Here is a 20,462-nt window from a genome sequence, read left to right on the forward strand (position 1 = left end):
TTCTCATTTTGAGTGGTGTCACATCAGCAAGTGAAGGCTGTGAAAGCTTTACATAAACATCATTAATGTTTATGTAATAAACATCATTAAGTTCAACTCTACTTGGAGGAACTCTGGTGGCATAGTGCCTAAGACATTTGACTGCTAAACAGAAGGCTGGTGGTTCAAACCCACTAGCCACTCCTTGGAAGGAAGGTTGGGCAATCTACTTCTGTAGTAATACTGCCCAGAAACCCAAGGAGGAGTTGCTGTGAGTTGGATCCAGCTCGACAGCAATGAGTTTGGTTTTGGTTTTCTACTTAGAGGTTCTCTAGGTCCTTCTTCCCAATATATCTTAGTCTGGAAGCTTCACTGATACCTGTCCACTAAAGATGACCTTGCTGGCATTTCAAATACTGGTGGAATACCTTTCAGCATCACAGCAGCATGCAAGCCAGCTCACTACAACAAACTGACAGGCAAAGGGTGTCTTCATCTCTTACTATGTAAATTATTCAACCCTCTTTTTTTTTTTTTTTTATTCCACTGCACTTCTTCTATGATCTTAGGTCATATGTATTTCTTTTTAGCACAGTCTAAGAGTGCCCTAAAGCAGAGGAAAACACCATTCTTTGTGAAAGAAAGTTCTAAATTTGTCACATAGGCAGAATTCCTGTAGTGATATGTGAAATAATGTACCTTAGGATGTGATTTGGAATAAAAGAACAAACAAACAAAAAAAATGCTTCCAAGTCTCCATTAAGTGAATCAGATATATTTTTAGGGAGACAGTGATGTAACATTACATAGAATGAAATAACATTGCATAGACTATAAGGAGGAAGGGAGAACTGAAAATTTAGGATTGGTGAATACATCTCTAGGGCAAGTTATCTTGAGTCCTTGGGACAGCATGTTAGGTATAGGTATATTGTTGTTGTTGTTGTTTTGCCATTGAGTCGGCCCCGACTCCTAGTGACCCCTCCTTGGGTTTCCGAGGCAGTATCACTACGGAAGTAGGAATGCCCAACCTTCCTTCCGAGGAGTGGCTGGTGGGTTTGAACCGCCAGCCTTCTGGTTAGCAGTCAAGTGCCTTAGCCACTATGCTACCAGAGCTCCTATAGGTATATTAGTAAATGAATATATGGTATTCAGACTTACACATTTACTTCCTGGGAGTTTGGTTAATGTGAGTTAGTTCTTCTGAGCAAAATAAGCTTTGGACTCACAGTATACACAGGACCAGAACCTGTTCATGATCAGTAGCTAAGACATAACACAATAAGAAGCTTTGCCTGAGGCCCCAGCTGACCTCCATCTTATATATTATTCTTTATTTTTAACATTCTTTATTGCAGCCTATTTCTAGTAGTAATGCTAATTCTCTATGTGATTCTACACCTTCTCTTCACTTATCCACTACCTTGTTATCTGATATTTAGCATTTATAACAAAATTAAAATCTACTCTTGTAGTCTAGTGCTGCTATAACAGAAATACCACAAATAGATGACTGTAACCAATAGAAATTTATTCTCTCACAGTTCAGGAGGCTGAAAGTCTGAATTCATGGTGCTAGCTCTCAGGAAAATCTTTCTCTTTCTGTTGACTCAAGTTTAGGAGGAAGGTCTTTGTCTCCCTTCAGTATCTAAAGGCTTGGCATTCCTGATCTCATTGTGTCTTGGCATCAATCTTCCTCTGAGTCTAGGAGATTCCCAGCACAGGGACTGGTTCCAAAGTATGAGCTATGCTCCTGGCTCTTTCTTGGTTGTAGTAGGTCCTTCTTGTTTGTATAATCCACTTTATAATCTCAAAAGAGGTTGACTCAAGATACAATCTAATTCTGTAAATTGTGTCCTGCTGCATTAACTTCTTGTTGTTAGGTGCTCATAACAACTCTACGTGCAACAGAATGAAACACTGCCCAGTCCTATGCCATTCTCACAATCTTTGCTAAGCTTGAGCCCATCACTACAGCCACTGTGTCAGTCTATCTTGTTGAGGTTCTTCACTAACCCTTTACTTTACCAAACATGATATCCTTCTCCAGGGAATGGTCCCTTCTGACAACATGACAAAAGAAGGTGAGATAAAGTCTGGCCATTCCCACTTCCAAGAAGCATTCTGGTTGCAATTCGTCTAGTACAGATTTGTTCATTCTTCTGGAAGTCCACGGTATTTTCAGTATTCTTGGCCAACACCACAATTTAAATGCATCAACTCTTCTTTACTCTTCTTTATTCATTGTCCAGCTTTCATATGCATAAGAAGAAATTGAAATTACCTTGGCTTGGGTTAGGTGCACCTTAGTCTTCAAGGTGACATCTTTGTTTTTCCACACTTTAATGAGGTCTTTTGCAGCAGATTTTCCCAGTGCAATACAATGTCTGATTTCCTGACTACTGCTTCTATGGGTATTGTCTGTGGATCCAAGTAAAATAAAATCTTTTATAACATAAATGTTTTCTCTGTTTATTGTGATGTTGCTTTTTGGTCCAGGTGTGAGAATTTTTGTTTTCTCAATGTTGACTTGTGATCCATACTAAGCACTGTACTCTTTGACCTTCGTAAGTAAGTACTTCAAGTCATCTTCACTTTCAGCAACCAAGGTTGTGTCGTCTGCACCTCACAGGTTGTTTGTTAATCACCCTTCCTCCAATCCTGATGCTGCATCTTTCTTCATATAGTCCAGCTTCTTGGATTATTTGCTCGGCATACAGATTGAATAAGTGTGGTGAAAGGATACAACCCTAATGTACATACACCCTTCCTGATTTTAAACCATGCAGTTTCCCCTTGTTCTGTTCAAATCATATCCTCTTGGTCTATGTACAGGTTCCTCAGGAGAACTACTAAGTATTCTGTGATTTCCATTATTTGCAATATCAGTAATTTCTTATGATTCACACAATCAAATGCTTTTGCTGAGTCAATAAAACACAGGTAGACATCTTTCTAGTATTCTTTGCTTTCAGCCAAGATGCATCTGACATCAGCAATGATATCCCTCATTCCATGTCCCCTTCTGAATCCAGCTTGCATTTTTGGAAGCTCCTTGTCAACTTCTGTGCAACTGTTTTTGAATTATATTCAGCAAGATTTTACTTGTGTGTGGTATTAATGACATTGTTTGATAATTTCCACATTCTGTGGGATCACCTTTCTTTGAAATGTGTACAAATGGATCTTTTCCAGCCAGTTTCCCAGGTAGCAGTTTTCCAAATTTCTTGGTATAAATGAGTAAGTGCCTCCAGAGCTGTATCTGTTGGCTGAAACATCTCAATGGGCATTCCATCAATTCTTGGACCCTTGTTTTTCACCAATTCCTTTAGTGCAGCTTAGACTTCTTTCAATATCCTTGGGTCTTGATCATATGCTACCTCATGAAATAGTTGAATATAGACCAATTATTTTTGATACTGTGACTCTGTGTATTCCTTACATCTTCTTTTCATGCTTCCTACATCATTCAATATTTTTCCTACATAATCCTTCATTATTGCAACTCGAGGCTTGGTTTTTTCTTCAGTTCTTTCAGCATGAGAAATGCTGAGTATGTTCTTACCTTTTGGTTTTCTAACTCCAGTTCTTTTTGCATTTCATTATAGTTCTTTGTTTTCTCAAGCAGTCCTTTGAAATTATCTATTCAGTTTTTTTATTTCAGTATTTATTCCATTCACTTTAGTTACTCTCTGTTCAAGAGCAAGTTTCAGAGTCTCTTCTGACATCATTTTGGTCTTTTCTTCCTTTCCTGTCTTTTTAACGACTATTTGCTTTCTTTATGTATGATGTTCTTAATGCCTTCCTACAACTCCTCTGGTCTTCAGTCATTGGTGTTCAGTGCATCAAATCTATTCTTCTGATGGTCTCTAAATTCGAGTGAGATATAATCGAGGTCCTATTTTGGCTCTTGTGGATTTGTTCTAATTTTCTCTAACTTCAACTTGAATTTGCATATGAATAATTGATGGCCTTTTCCACAGTCAGCTTCTGGCAGTGTTTTGATTGATGATATTGACCTCTTTCCACAGATATAGTCAATCTTATTTCTGTGCATTTCATCTCATGAGGTCCACATGTATAGCCACCATTTTTGTTGTTGAAAAATACTATTTGCAGTGAATAAGTAATTGGTCTTCCAAAATTCTATCATTGGTTTCTGGTGTTATTTCTATCACCAAGTCCATATTTTCCAACTACTAATGATTCTTCTTTGTTTCCAACTTTCACATTCAAATCACCAGTAATTATCAGTAAAATTTGATTGCATGTTTGGTCAATTTCAGAGTGCAGAAATTGGTAAAAATCTTCAATTTCTTCATCTTTGGCTTTAGTTGTTGGTGTGCAAATTTGAGTAATAGTAGTATTTACTGGTCTGCCTTATAGGTATATGGATATTATTCTGTCACTGACAGCATTGCACTTCAGAATAGATCTTGAAACATTCTTTGTGACAATGAATGCCACGCTAATTTTCTTCAATTTGTTGTCCCTGGTGTTTTGATTCTCTTGTTCCGCTCTAATGGAAATACCACAGGTGGATGACTTGAACAAACAGTTTATTTTCTTATAGATTTGGAGATTAGTAGACCAAGTTCAAAGTGACAGCTCTAGGGTTGGGTGAAAGCTCCTTGACCTTGGGTTTCTGTTCTGGCTCTTGCTTCCGGCCCACTGAAGTTAGTGGCTTCTTTTAACACACACAGATGCTGGCTGCCAAACCCAAGTTTGATAAATAAAAAGGCACAGTCCCAAGATTATCAAACAACATGGCAGGTCACTAATTCAAGTTCATTAACAATCCCAAGATTGGCAGACAGCATGGCAGGCCATTGAGATGAAGATTTGACCAAATGCAGGGTCCAGATGTGCCAAAAGCTTGATACCTTTTCCAATGCTTCTCCCTATACGCTGGAAGCAGACCACATCCCTAAGACAGCAACTCAGTTGTTCACTGCAGATTCCACCCTGGAGGTGATTACCAATCTTATCATAGGGAACAACTACATTCAGCTGCCCAGCCACTCAAAACTAGGCCCAGCCAAGCTGACACACAACTTAACTACCATACCTGGAATAGTAGATCATATATGATTGTCTGATTCAAAATGGTCAATACCACTTGATTTCAGCTCACTAATGCCTAAGATATTGATCTTTATGTATTCCATTTCATTTTTGATGACTTTCAATTTTCCTAGATTCATACTTCATAAACTACACATTTCAATGAATAATGGATATTTGCAGCTGTTTCTTCCCATTTTAAGTCATGCCCCATTAGTAAATGAAGGTTCCAAAAGCTTTACTCTTTGAAGAGGCAGCTCTTTCCCACTTGTATTTTGAATGCCTTACAACCTGAGGGGCTCATTTTTGGGAAGGTTGGGCAATCCTACTTCCATAGTGATACTGCCTCGGAAACCCAAGGAGGGGTCGCTATGAGTTGGGGCTGACTCGACGGCACATAACAACAACAACAACAACATGTCAGACAATGTTTCATGGCACTTCATAAAGTTTTCCAGTAATATATCAGACAGTGTTTCATTGCTATTCTTAAAGTTTTCAGTTGCTTGTTTTTCCAGAAGTGGATGACCTTGTCCTTCTTCCCAGTCTGTCTTCGTCTAGAAGCTCTACTGAAACCTGACCACCATGAGTGACCCTGCTGGTGTTTGAAATACTGATGGCATAGCCTCCAGCCTCACAGCAACACATAAGCCACCACAGTACAACAAACTGACAGACAAGTGATGGTCTCATTAAGACAACTACCTCTAATCTTATTAATATCATGTTGTTGTTGTTGTGTGCTGTCAAGTTGGACCCGACTCCTAGCAACCCCTCCTATTAATATCATAGAAGTAAGCATTAACAACACATACGATAATTACATCAAATCACAAAATGGAAGATAATTACATAATACTGAGACTTATTGTCCAGCCATGTTGATACATATTCTTTGGGGACACAGTTCAATCCATAACATCTACTATCCAACTACTCTGTGCATTAATGATATATTTATGGCAGTAACTAAGATGCTCGCTGAGATGCGAGGTGAAAGTAGTGTTGGGTGTGATGGTTAAGGTTATGTGTTAATTTGGCTGGGCCACAATTCTCAGTTGTTTGGCAGCTATGTAATGATATAATTTGGCAATTATATAAAGATATTATTTGACACTTATGTAATGATGTGATTTGGAAAGTGTGATCTGATATGTTCATCCTCTACTTTTGTATGATGCCAATTTTCACATAATGACCTGGTCTTTGGAAACTAACTGTATTGATACGTGAAATGTGAGTGTATAGTTTTAATATATTCTGCAATTAATTTGTTTTCTGGATCAGTGTCTCTGCTTAATGATTATAGCATATCTACCATGTATTATTTATGGTAATTGCTGCTAGCTATTGAGAGAAGATACATATCCCACTATTTTAGAGGCTTAACAAGATAAACTATTTCTTTTTGCACATGCAGCAATCTAATGTGGATGTTTCTAGTTGAGGGTGGAATGCTCTCTGTTCCATACAGGATTCAGGTTAATAGAGGGTCTGCTATCTTTAGCATGTGGATTCCCTGGTTGCTTGGGGTGTTAATATCTAACAAGGAAATAGAGGATGGAAAAGGCATACCCATTTCTTAACCACTGTAGCAGGGGAGTGACATCAATGACTGCTGCATTACATCATATACCCATATCTGGATGGAAGGACGAGGGGAATAGGAAATACAATTTCTGGTAGGGCAGCCACTTCCAAGCACCAGCTCTACACTAAGAAAGGACAGCATGAAGCTGAAACACCAGCTAGTCTTCTCTACCACAGTTCATAGCATTGTGTGATGTACCTGGGCCAAGAGAAATGTTAATATGACCATAAAAAAAATCTTTCCCTTTGCAAAGTAAACCCTTAACGCAATGCTTTAAGAGCAAGGAGTGCATTGAAAGTTTAAATTATGAAACATAATGTTTAGATTTCTTTCAGTGTATAAAATTATGACAAAATCTACCAATTATCTGCTTAATTTTGTTGGTATAGACAATTGACTCTTATAGAACTAATGTGGATTTTTTTCCCCTTCCTTCCATTTACCTCAGTCTTCTTTCATTTCTTTTAGTTATGTTTGATAGTTTTCTGTGTACTAGTCTTTTACCTTCCTGGTTAAATTTATTTCTAGTTTTTCTTTTTTTTTTTTTTGGAATTCAAATAATCTAACTTGATTTTCTACCATGTGGTATGAGTAAGTGATATAAGCTCTTCTTTTGTTTCACATTACATAAATGTAATATGCATGTACATTTTCTTCTTCCTCAAATTATTTCTAATTGATTGGAGAAGAAAACTTGATTTTTCCTGCATGTGTAATATAATAGTAAAAAAGAAACTCAAACATTTATTGTACAGTTTTAAGATTTATTTATGGAAATATTCAGTGGTATAGAATCTATATGATGTATCAAGGTATAGAAAATATCACCCAAAGATAAACATATATTCCTCAGCACATAGTATTTTAGAAACATACATAGAAATATATAATGGGCAAAAGATAGGCTGAAATAAATATTGAAGTTAATTTTCCATAAAAGGACTTGAATTCCTTTTAAATATGTAGTCTAAAGTGTGCCATGTCTTCCTGTTAATGCAAATTTTCCTTGAAGATGTTTTGACTCTATTATTTCTAAATTAAATAAAATAAAAAAAAAATACAGAAGTCAACAAAATATTTTAAAATCCAACATTTTGATTACATTATATTTTAATTTTTTTTATGACCTTGGTTTTTCTAATAAACTGAATTGTTGTCAGTCATTTAAGTAAGTATGATGATACAATGGCTAAACTTTAGGCTATGATGTGGCCAATTTGGTTAGAGAGACAAGCCTTTCCCAAGGAAAGATTAATGTCATATCTAATCAAACTTGCCTGGTGAATGTTGGCTCAGAAGAAAGATGGAAGGTTATGCATGGGTGTGAAAGAACATCCTATAAGATCTAGTTGGATTTTAATTAATTTGTCACATTACGTTTAACCCAGGGGCAGAGGTATGAACAAGGACAATGAGCCTGAGTGTTTTGAGGTGATAAGAGAAGATTTCAGGGCTGCTACCTTCCTCTTCAAAACTACTTGTTGAACAAGCAAAATTTCTAATGGAATACTACATATGATGTTAGTTACAGGACAGTGATGTAATGATACTAACAGCCACCAATTGTTAAATACATATTTTGTGCTAAGCATTATGTCAAAATGTTATCACTCAATTTCAGGAAAATCCTGCAAGGAAGCTTTTATTATCCCTATTTTGTAAATGTGGACCCTGAAGTTCAAGGATGTTGAGTAATTTTCTCAAGGCCACATAATTATTTGCAGATGCAAGATTCAACCCACCTTTGTTTGACCCCAAAGCCATCGTCCCTTTCAATAGGCTAACTCTCCTCTCTCAGGAATGTATCCACAACAAACTTTTGGGATCCTGAGACAAGTTTACATCACACTTTTGCAGACTTAGTCTTTCCCCTGCTCTGACATTAATGACTGCCCCAGGCACTAGTATTTCATTGCGCACCCCAGCAATTATTTATGACTTGGAGATTTGTAGCCCGGGGCTGGTTTACTGAGACTGTTTTGAAGAAAAACAAAAAGAACTCTTTTCTCAGTTGCTCCAGGATTCTTTGATTCTTTGATCTTTGTCTTCTACAGAAGGAGTACACAGAGAGGAAAGGCGTTTTCCAGGCCAGTGACCTTGTTTATTTTGTATGAGTCTAACATTCATACTAAATTTCATCATCAACTTCATGGCTTTATGGCTACTTAAACTCCCTGTGAGTGTTATGGGGGATTGTGGTGGGAGTACCTGAGGGGTAAATGGGATGGTCTCCAGGTGTTGGAAGGTAAAATATGTACTGTCGGCCAACTGAATTCATGTTAAACTTTAGTCCCTAATATGTTGAGAGAAGTGAATACTGTTATTTACACACTCTCACACCGCTACGTCTAATCACTCACTGTTTTACTCTGACTCTTCCTTTAAGTCTCAGCTAAGGGTTCAGTTTCTCTAGGGACCTTTTTTTGACCTTTTCATGTCCAGAGTTTGGATACCAAGCTCTATGATCCCATAGCACTCTATTACTACATTTACCACATGAGTTTATAAAATATTTGTGTCCAATGATAATTTAAAACATAGTCCCTACTATGTCTTATTCACCTTTGTACTGCTAGTGCCACATACATTTCTTGAAACAAAACAAAACAAACACCAGCTACCATGGAGTCAGTTCTGACTCATGGGGATACTGTGTGTTGCAGAGGAGAAACGCACTTCATAGAGTGCTCATGACTATGATCTTCTGGAAGTAGACTACCCGGCCTTTTTATCTGAGGTGCCCCTTGGTGGGTTCAAACTATCAATCTTTTGGTTAGTAGTACATTTCTAGGACCTAGCAAATTTGAAATAATATTTGAGAAGACCCAAATTGAATTTTACTTGTTTATTCAACAAATATTTAGTGAATACTTACTATGTGGGGATACAATGAAGAGATGCTCTTTGCCTTTCTGTTCCTAACACCCATTAGTTAACAAAGGGATCATGACTTGAGGCAGGTTTTTAACCAAGGAAATACAAAGCTTTACAATAGTAACAATCTTCTGGGAACCACCAGTAGGCATTGCTCATGCTAGATTAAAAATTTACACTTGTATTTGACACCTGAAGTCATTCAGACTTCACTGTAGGGCTAGTTTCTTTCCCTCAATCAAGAACAAGGCCTGCATTGCTGTCCCAAGTGTGGGCAACTGACAAGGAAAATACCCCTCAAAATATCATTCTTAACAAATACTCAAAGGACAGTAATCAACTAATCAGTGATTAGAAGCACTTTAATGTACAAATTAACTTAAACACCAAGGTAGAAGCAAGTGTCTCTAAGTCGTTCCATTTTTATCAGTTTCTTCCATTCATTCCCAATTCTAAGGAGAAAATCTACCATGGATTGTTTCTTATAATCAAACATTTCAGGGCTTATATGCAAATTTAATACAAATCTGATGGACTATATATAAAACAACAACAAAAATAAACCCAAACCTGCTTACGGAGCCAGATTGCCAGACCTTTCTTCTGCAATACCATTAAGGTCATAGTTGAGAACAAAATGCTTGTGCCACACAGGGTCCTTGCATACTATTGTTGTTGTTCTTGTTATGTGCTGTTGAGACGGACCTGACTCATAGCGACCCTTCCTTGGGTTTTTGAGGCAGTATCACTATAGAAGTAGATTGCTGCAAAAACAAGGAGGCCACATGTTCTGACCTCCTCTAATCCCACGAGAGGAAGACAGGATTACCAGCAGTAACCCAAGGCCTATTACTGCAAGGCCAAACATGCTGCCTCCCTCCCGCCCTTTCACCAACCGTTCCTCCCAAAGAACCCACCACCTCTCTCCTGGGTTCGATAATTCGCTGCAGTGGCCACACAGAACTCACAGATTATAGGGTTTATTAGGGAAGCACCAGGCTACAACTCAAGTTCAGGAAGAACGCTCAGTCTCTCTCCCAGCCCACCGTCCCTCAGCCAAGAGTCTCTCACAGTCTCTTTCCCAGCAGTGCTGGTCCCTCGGTGTCTCACTCAGCAATGCGTGTCTCTCGTGTCTCTTTCAGGGGCTCATGTCTCTTTCAGCAGCACGTCTTCCTCAACCAGCAGTCGGAGAGAGAGTTCTGCCTTCAGGAGGCCTCCTTTTGAGCACGGAAGGGTGGTCAAACTAGCCAATCACAGCATCAGAACTCTAAACACGTGAGAGAGAGTGGGAACCTCCCACAACATTGTATTGTGCCACACCCAACAGAAATACTCCACGTGGATAACATTTACAATTAGGAGCTCCTCAGTTGCTCATTCTACCACTGAGTTTACAATGACTTATGGGTAGAAAAGCCATACAAAGTAATTTACTACACTGCAATTGCCCAACCTTCATAATCCTATATATATTTTTAAAAATTGCTTACAGTCTCCTGAGCTAATCAGCAGTTCATTTCTCTACACCTTTACTTATTTACATATGACTTGGATCCTTTTGTCTTTGGAAAAGCACTTACTGTCTCCTCCTTTGGGAAATTTTCCCTATCTGTCTCCCCTGTCACCAATCTGGAATTCATTTTCTTTAAAATATCTAGTTAGTTGTCTGAAGACTATTCAGTAATTCATTCCTTTGCCTACTGATCTATGATAATATCGAAATCACAAACTGTATTAAATAATTTACAAATACAAAAGTGGCTGTTTATAGATCTGTATCCATCACTGTAAGCCCATCCTTCTCATTCGATTATAATTGTTCTACCTTTATATGTTTTAATTTAGGTAAGGAACAGTAGCAATAATACTACTAATAAATAACATATATTGACGGCTTGGTTGCTGTGCACCATACACTGCAGTAAATAAATTAATTTACATTTATGATTTAAGCTTGTCAAACATTTATGAGTTTCTTGGAAGTTCTTCTTCATTTCTCTTCTTTTAAAAATTGTCCTTTCCTGTCTCTCAGATGACTTCCAGTATCATTTTGTGAAATTCAACTTTTTCCCTTGGATTTTTCAATTGATATTTTTACAAATACTGTTAAAAGCTTCCCTCTGGAGTGGAACAGGATTGACTCAGGTGGGATGCTGAGAGCTGGGGCTGGACAGGGGCATAGAAGGAGCTCTCCAAAACTAGAGGCAAGGGAGAAGGAAGGTGCATAGATGAAGCAATAGGATAGAGCAGTGCTATCCAATAGAAATATAGTGAACCTATAAGAACCGGAACTCAATGGGAAGACCTTACTTTACTGAGTGTTGTGGAGTGTTAGACTGGGTTCTCTAGAGAAGCAAAACCAGTAAAGCTTATATATATATATAGAGAGAAAAAAATTTATCTTAGGAAAATGGCTCACACACTTAGAGAAGCTGGCAAATCCCAAGTTCTTGGATCAAATGTCAAGCTGGAAGCTTTTCCCTACTCACACAGTTGCAAGGGCTGAGGAGCTCAGGTAGGCAGGCAGTATACTGGTTGTTGACTCCAATGAACGACGAATCCAAGATCTCCAGGCTGAATGGTGAATTGTTCACTCACGGACTGTTGTAGGCAGCACAACAGAATCCCGATCCTCGGAGGAGTGACTCTTTTCCCAAGATGTCTATAAATATACTGGAAGCAGGCCACACCCCTAGGGAAACTCCCTTTCAACTGATTGGCTGCTCAAAACATATACATCTGATCCCATCATGAGTACAACCTACATCACAATTGCTTAAACCACACAGGCTTGTGGTCCAGCCAAATTGACATACGCTCCAACTATCACATGTGGGTTTTCTGCCTTTGACAGGGTACAGTCTTTCTACATTTCTACCACTCTTTTTAGTGGAAAATACTTGAGTTTTTCTTCTCAGACAGGATTTTGCATTACACACATTTGGGCTTTTGCAGGTTTTACTGTAATGTTCCTGGTTTTCAAGTGGTGGAATAAAGATAGACATTTTTACTCCCTTTTACTGTGCTGTTGTAATCTGTGTAATCTGTCCATATGAGTCAGAATCAATTAGGTGGCCCACAACAGTAACATATATTTTATAATTTTAATGCAAACAAATAAAACATAGTATACAACTAGAGAAAAAGACTGTCATATTTCTAAAGTGGATTTTTAAAAATCCTGAAAATTCTTAGGTGTTTGGGGAAGTGTCATGGGAACATAAAATGAAAACTTTGAATCCCTTGTTCCAAAAATGTAAGGGTATTTGAGAAAAAACAAAAACAAAAAATAACCTACCTTCCCTTTGTTTATATAAGAAAGGGATTTTGAACTGTCAATCAATAATAGAACACAGGCCAAGATTTCTCTATGTATCTGTAGAGAAGCATAACAAAATAGGAGGTTTGTTTACTTACGGTGTATCTAGAAGTTCACAAAAACATATCCAAAACTTAGAAAATAAATGTATAGCTTTATGCTTACAAAGTAACTTCTGACAATGGTGATCAAACAACATGTCATCGAAGGTGAAGATTCTTAATGCTGTAGTCTTTATTGCACTCTGAGTAGCAACCATTCACCTGCTTTTGTGGAAAAGGATGAAAGAGACAAAACATATGTCTTCAGAAATAGTAATGAAGAAATTTGAAAAGAGAGAATTGCTAAGACATAGGCAGCGATATCTGTGAGTGATAGGGTTGCAAAGATTGAACCATTTTCAGTCTTCATATAAACGCCCTTAGATTTTATGAATTGATATGAATAGGAAGATAAAGCATGAATCTGTTTATGGGCTAGGTTTAGAATCTAAAATAGCATGTACTTGACTATTGGCTCATGTTTTAGTAACTTTCTTTTAATAAAGTTGTATTAGACTGAACCATGAAATTGTCATTTTTGTAAGTTAATATTGCCAATATTAGCAATTCTACATGGTTAAATTTAAATATATAAGGTGTAGGGAACCCTATGTTATCAAGAATATAGGAAAATCTAGAAAATGTTCCAACTCTTATTAATCTAAAAAATTCAAATGGAATAATAAAGCTGGCTATTTTATTGGTAGAATATGTGCAGAATTTTAGAAAGTGGAGTCAGAAGTCAGGCTACCTGAGTCTTGGCTCCACTAGTTATTTGCCATGTGTTACTGGGCAAAACATTGAAACTCTATCTGATGGAGTCTGTATACATGAAATGGGGATATTAGTAGGACTATTCGTTCATAGTGTTTTGGAGATGATTAAATAAGGTAATTTATGCAAAATGATCAACACAATGTGTGGAACATACTAAGTGTCCAAAATATTATTTCTTTTAACCATTTTTTTAAAATTCCTTTTACTGTTGTAGCTACATTTCACAATTTGAATTATTATCTCCATGGCCTAGATGCAGTGGCAGCAACTGTCCTAAGATCTGACTTCTCAAGAATAGATATTTATATCAAATAAAATGCCTTTACTCTTAACTAAATTCTTAGTACCATAGCATTTTCTATTACAGAAATGCATAATTGGGGAGCTCTGGTAGCACAGTGGCTAAAGCACTTGACTGCTAACCAGAAGGCTGGCGGCATTTTCTATTACAGAAATGCATAATAGCAATTTTAAATACCAATTATCTTTCAGCAGGAATGGTGTTCCTTGTTACAACATTCCTTTGCTTTAAAACTGACTCTTGTCTAGCTATGAACTTCAACTTATTATCATAATACATAGCTTTTTTTAAAAAAGCAAAAGTTTTCACATATGTAATATGAACCAACCTATTAATGTTGTTGTTACATGCCGTCGAGTAGGACCTAACTCATTGTGAGCCCCCCTTGGGTTTCCGAGGCGGTATCACTACAGAAGTAGATCGCCCAATCTTCCTTCCGAGGAGTGGCTGGTGGGTTTGAACCACCAGCCGTCTGGTTAGCAGTCAAGTACCTTAGGCACTATGCTACCAGAGCTCACCGATTAATGAGGAAGCATGAAAATAAAGGATAAAATCAGAATTTTCCTAATAAAATATGACAAATTGTTTAGAAAGTGGTGAAATTGACTGTGGCAGAACTTAAATATATATGTTGTCACATGTGTCACTCATTATAGACCCAACTTGATTCTTCTCTAGTGTCTCTTCTTAGAATTGAATCTGATTTTATTTCCAGCTTTCATTTGGATCCATTGGAGAATGGGACAGCTTTGATTTTGTTTCTTGGCAAAGAATCAAGGAATCAATCTCTCCATCTTTTTGTTGTTGCTATTAGCCCTGACAATTTCAGGTGCTGATTGTTCTCCTTTTCCAGCTTCAGAGTAAAAAGGTAAGATATTTCAGATGATAGATGGCTCATAACAAAACCAAACCAAACCTGCTGCCATCAAGTTGATTCTGACTCATAGTGACCCCCATTGGATTTCCAAGGCAGTAAATCTTTATGGAAGTAGATTGCCCAGTCTTCCTTCTGTAGAGTGGCTGGTGGGGTTGAACTACCAACCTTCTGGTTAGCAGTCAAATGCTTTAGCCACACCACCACCAGAGCTCCTTAGATGGCTCATAGGAGACTAGTAAAAGCAAGGTTTCTTTGTGTTCACAATTTCTATAAAAAAATTTCCATCACAATGTACTTTTTTCTGATAATTTATTGTTGTAGAGAATATATACAGCAAAACATATACTCATTCAGCACTTTCTACATGTACAATTCAGTCACATCAGTTGCATTCTTCAAGTTGGGCAATTATTGTTACCCCCATTTCTGGAATATTCCTCCACCATTAGCATAAACTCACTAAGCTTCCTATCTAAATTTTCAAGTTGTTATTGTCAGTTTGATCCCATATAGATTGTTCTTTAAAGCAACATGATTATTTACTAAATTAAGCTAACTAAGAAGAGTTCAGGTGTTATTTTTGGTTTAAGGTTTAGGGTTTAAAAATTATTTCAAGGCAATAGTTTCAGGAATTCATCCAGCCTCAATGGCTCCAGAAAAATCTGATTCCATGGGAATCTGAAATTCTGTTCTGCATTTTCTTTTCATTATTGGTCAAGAATCTCCCAAGAAGGAGAAAGAGCCTAACAACTTATTTGAGGTATACTTTTTACACCAGGGAGCTCTGGTAGCATAGTGGGCAATCTATAATCTATGTGCATAGAGATACGGCCTCAGAAGCCCAAGGAGGAGTCACTAGGTGTTGGAATCAACTCAATGGCAGTGAGTTATTTGTTTACATACCAGAAATTGAACCATTTTAAATTGCAATTCAATGATTTTCCATAAATACATAGAGCTGTGCAACCATCACCACAATCTAGTATTAGAATATTTATCTCCTATCTCTTTGCAGTCAATTCCTGTTCCCTTTCCTAGCCCAAGGCAAATGCTAACTTGCTCTCTGTCTCCATAGATTTGCATTTTTCTGAAAAACTATATAAATAATGCAAGATGTAGTCTTTTGTGTCTGTCTTCATGTACTTAGCTTAATAATTTTGAGTTTTAATTATGGTAGCATACATCAATATATTGTTTCTTTTTATTCCATTATGTGTGGTATCATTTTTTTTTTTTTTTTAAATGTATTTACAAGTCCACTGACATTTGGTTTGTTTCCAGTTTGGAAAAATTGTAAATAAGACCGCTATGAATGTTTCCACACAATTTTTTATGTGGACATCTGATGAGTTCTTAGCTTGTTATCTAGGAGTAGAACTGCTAAATTGAATGGTAAATTTAAGTTTAACTTTTTAAGAAACTGCCAAATTATTTTTTGAAAGGGCCCACACAGTTTTATGTTCCCACAAGCAATGGATGAGCCTTCAAATTTCTCCATATCCTCACTACCTCTTGTTATTACCTATCTTTTTGACTACAACTGTTCTAGTTTGTGTGATATGGTCTATCATTGTGGTTTTATTTTACATTTCTCTAAAGACTAATAATGTTGAACATCTCTTCAAGTGCTTGTTGTTGTTAGGTGCTTTTGAGTCCATTCACATGCAGCAACTCCATGTACAACAGAACAAAAAATTGCCCAGTCCTAAGCCATCCTCACAATCATTGCTATGTTTGAGCCCATTGTTGCAGTCACTGTTTCAATCCATCTTGTGGAAGAGCTTCCTTTTTTCACTGACCCTTTACTTTACCAAGCATGATGTCCTTCTCTGGGGTTTGATCCTTCCTGATAACTTGTCTAAAGTATATGAGAAGTCTTGGCATCCTTGCTGGCTGTACTCTTGAAACAGATTTGTTGTTCTTTTGGTAGTCCATAGTATCTTCAATATTCTATACCAACACCATAATGCAAAAGCATCAATTCTTCTTTGATTTTCCTCATTAATTGTCCAGCTGTTGCATGCATATGAGGCAACTGAAAACACCCTGGCTTGAGTCAGGTATACCTTAGTCCTCAAAGTGACATCTTTACTTTTTAACACTTTAAAGAGGCTTTTGCAGCAGATTTGCCCAAGGCAATATGTCATTTGATTTCTTGACTGCTGCTTTCATGGGCATTGATTGTGAATACAGATAAAATGAAATCCTTGATAACTTCAGTTTTTTCTCCATTTATCATGATGCTTATTGAAGTCTTTGATCTTCATCAGGAAGTGCTTCAAGTTCTTTTCACTTTCAGCAAGCAAGGTTGTATCATTTACATATTGCAGGTTGTTAATGTGTATTCCTCCAATCCTGATGCTTCCTTCTTCAGGTGCTTACTAGCCATTGTGTTTGTGTATGTATGTGTGTGTATGTGACATATCCATTCATAATTTTTGTCCATTTTAAAAATTGGATTTTTTTTGTTGTTTACTACTACATTATAAGAGTTCTTTATAGGAGCTCTGATGGTGCAGGGGTTAAACACTCAACTGCTAACCAAAAGGTCGATAGTAAGAACCCATCAGCCATTCTGCCAGAGAAAGATGTAGCAATCTGTTTCTGTAAAGACTAATGGTCTTGGAAACCATACAGGACAGTTGTATTCTGTCCTATAGGGTCATTTTGAGTAAGAATTAATTAGACAGCAATGGGTTTAGTCTGGGTTTTGGTTAAGAGCTCTTTATATATTCTGGGCAGTCCCTGGGTGGTACAAAAGGTTAAGTGCTTGACTACTAATCAAAAGGTGAGAAGTTCAAATCCACCCAGACAAACCTCCAAAGAAAAGGCTGGCAATTGGCCTTGAAAACTTTATGGAGTGCAGTTATACTCTGCACGCATGAGATTTCCATGAGTCAAAGTGACTTGACAACAACTGGTTTATATATTCTGGATACAATTTATTTATGAGATATGTTATTTGCAACTATGTTTTCTCCTTGTCTGTGGCTTGTCTTATTGCCTTAATTGTGTCTTTTAACAACAAATGCTTTTAATTTAGGTGAAGTCTAATTTATCAATTTAAAAAGAAATCGATCAAGCTTTTGTTGTCATATCTAAGAAATATTTTGTTTAATCCAAGGTCACAAAGATTTTTCTCTTCTAAAAAGTTTCTCTTTTTTTCAGAAGCTTTATAGTTTTAGCTTTTACATTTAGATTCATATTCTATTTTGAGTTAATTTTTATGTATGGTGTAAGAAAAAGTCTAAACATTTCTTTACATTTCTGTATCCAGTTGTCTAAGCATCATTTGTTGAAAATACTAACTTTTTTTTCCATTGAGTTTCTTGACATTTTTATTGAAAGTGACCATAAATATAAGAGTTTATTTCTCAACTTCCAGTTCTGTTCCATTGATTTATATCTACATCCTTAAACCACATACAGCACTCACTTATTACTGTAGCTTCATAGAAAGTTTTAAAATGTGGCAATTTCCAATTTTTTCCAACTTTGTTCTTCCTTTTCAAAATTGTTTTGGGTATTTTATGTCCTTTGCATTTTCAGATCTATGTTAGGATCAGTTTATCAATGTATTAAAAAAATTATTTTAAAAAATTGATAAACTGATCTTAACATATATGTGACTTTGATCAGCATTATATTGAATCTATAGATTAATTTGAAGGAGAATTTCCATTTTCATAATATTAAGTCTTTCAGTCAATTAACATATGATGTTTTTGTGCTTAATTAGATCTTTTAAATAAAATTTCTTTTAGGAATATGCACTCTCATACTTTTTATTAAATATATTCTTAAAAATTTTATTCTTTTCGATGCTAATGCCAAGGAAGTTATTTTCTTAATGTTATTTTAAGAATATTTGTTGCCGTTATATAAAAATACAATTGGTTTTTGTATATTGATAATGTGTCTTGTCACTTGTGCATTAGTTTTAATTATTTCTCCCTTTGTTCCTTTGTTCCTTTTTTCATTCTTCACTCTCTCTCCTCCTGCTTTTCTCCCTCTCTTCTCTTTTCTTTCATAGGTTCCTTAGGATTTTGTACGTGCAAAATGGTGTTACTCTCAAATAAACACATTTTAATTTTTTCTTGTCTAATACGTAGACATTTAATTTATTTTTCTTGCCTGATTGCAGTGGCTAGGACCTCCAGTACAATACTGAATAGAAATGGGGAGAGCTGACTTCTTTACTTTGTTTCTAATCTTAGGAGGAATGCTTTCATCTTTCACCAGTAAGTTTTAACTGTAGTATTTTGCTGATGCACTTGATCAGGTTGAAGAAGTTCCCTTCTATTCTCTTTTATTTTTTTAAAAGAGTTTTTTTTCATGAATATATATTGGATTTTGTCAAATGCTGCTTATGTCAACTGAGAAGATCATGTGGTTTTGTCCTTTATTAATTAGTACATTACGTTAAATGACTTGCAGATTCTGAGCCACCTTGTATACCAAGGGTAAACTACACTTGGTTTGTTGTACAGTTCTGTTGTGCTGCTAGTTATTCTTCTTCTTTGATATCACACTTATACAAAATCCCTTTAAAGTAAGTAGAGAATTTAATAGTTGCTTCCCATGCAATGATTACTTTTCTGTAATATATTCTGAATTACTCTACCAAGAATGGCTGCTCACTGCAATGAAGCCCTCTATCCCCTCAAATTTGAATGCTTGCTTTTGTGGCTCTTTCTTCTCTTACCTGTCTCCTCTGTGAAGATGTTTCTTCATGCTCCAGGAGCAGAAACGTATTTTAAACACTCTTCTCAGAAAACACTGGGTTCCATTCTATTTGCAGTCTGAACTGAAAATCCTCACTTCTAGACAATATCCTGATACCTTGTATAATAAATTAGAAATGTATTAACAGTTTAACCAGCTCCACTTAAATGACTTTCTGGCTTAGCTGCCACACTTTGCTCCTGCAAACATACTGATGATTGTTCATGGCATGTGAAGCACTAGTGGCTAAGAGGCTACTCTCTGGTATACCCACATACTTCAGTTCCCACCAACTGAATTGTATGCTAGCAAGAGCCAGTTGAAATGTACTTGTTATTGTAATTAGATGACTTAATTAAGTATTTAAATTGATAAAATGTGTAGCGTTTTTTTTTTTCAATGAACATTTTTTTTTTTTCTTTCATTTTTTTTTATTGTGACTTGGGTGAAGATTTACAGAGCAAATTTACTTTCCATACAGCAGTTCACATATACTTTGTCTCATGTCATTGACCACAGTTCATCACAATACAACAGCTCCCCTCCCACTTCCTCCCCGTAGTTACCTCTTCCCAGTGTCCATACTTCCATACACTCCTGCCCCTTGAGCTGTCTCCCTGTGCATAAGCAGCCCATTTTTCTCCTATGATTTTTCTCTCCAAGGAGTGTATCTACTTGAGGTAAATATTCAACTCATATGCCTGTATTTTGTTTGGCTGGAAACCACAGATGGGGGTTCAATTCCAGACCTGAAGGCCACTAGGGGCCATAGTCTCAGTGGTTCCACCAGGCTCTATTGGACCAGCAAACCTGGTCCCCACATTTTTTTTTTCTCTAAATGATTTTGAGTTTTGTTCCACATTGTTCTCCTTCTCTATCAATGATCTCCTACATAGATCCCCTTCCAAGTGGAT

The sequence above is a fragment of the Orycteropus afer genome, unplaced genomic scaffold (assembly GCF_000298275.1).
Source record: "Orycteropus afer afer isolate SDZICR_OR568_19922 unplaced genomic scaffold, OryAfe1.0 scaffold00081, whole genome shotgun sequence".
In the NCBI taxonomy this organism is placed as follows: Eukaryota; Metazoa; Chordata; class Mammalia; order Tubulidentata; family Orycteropodidae; genus Orycteropus; species Orycteropus afer.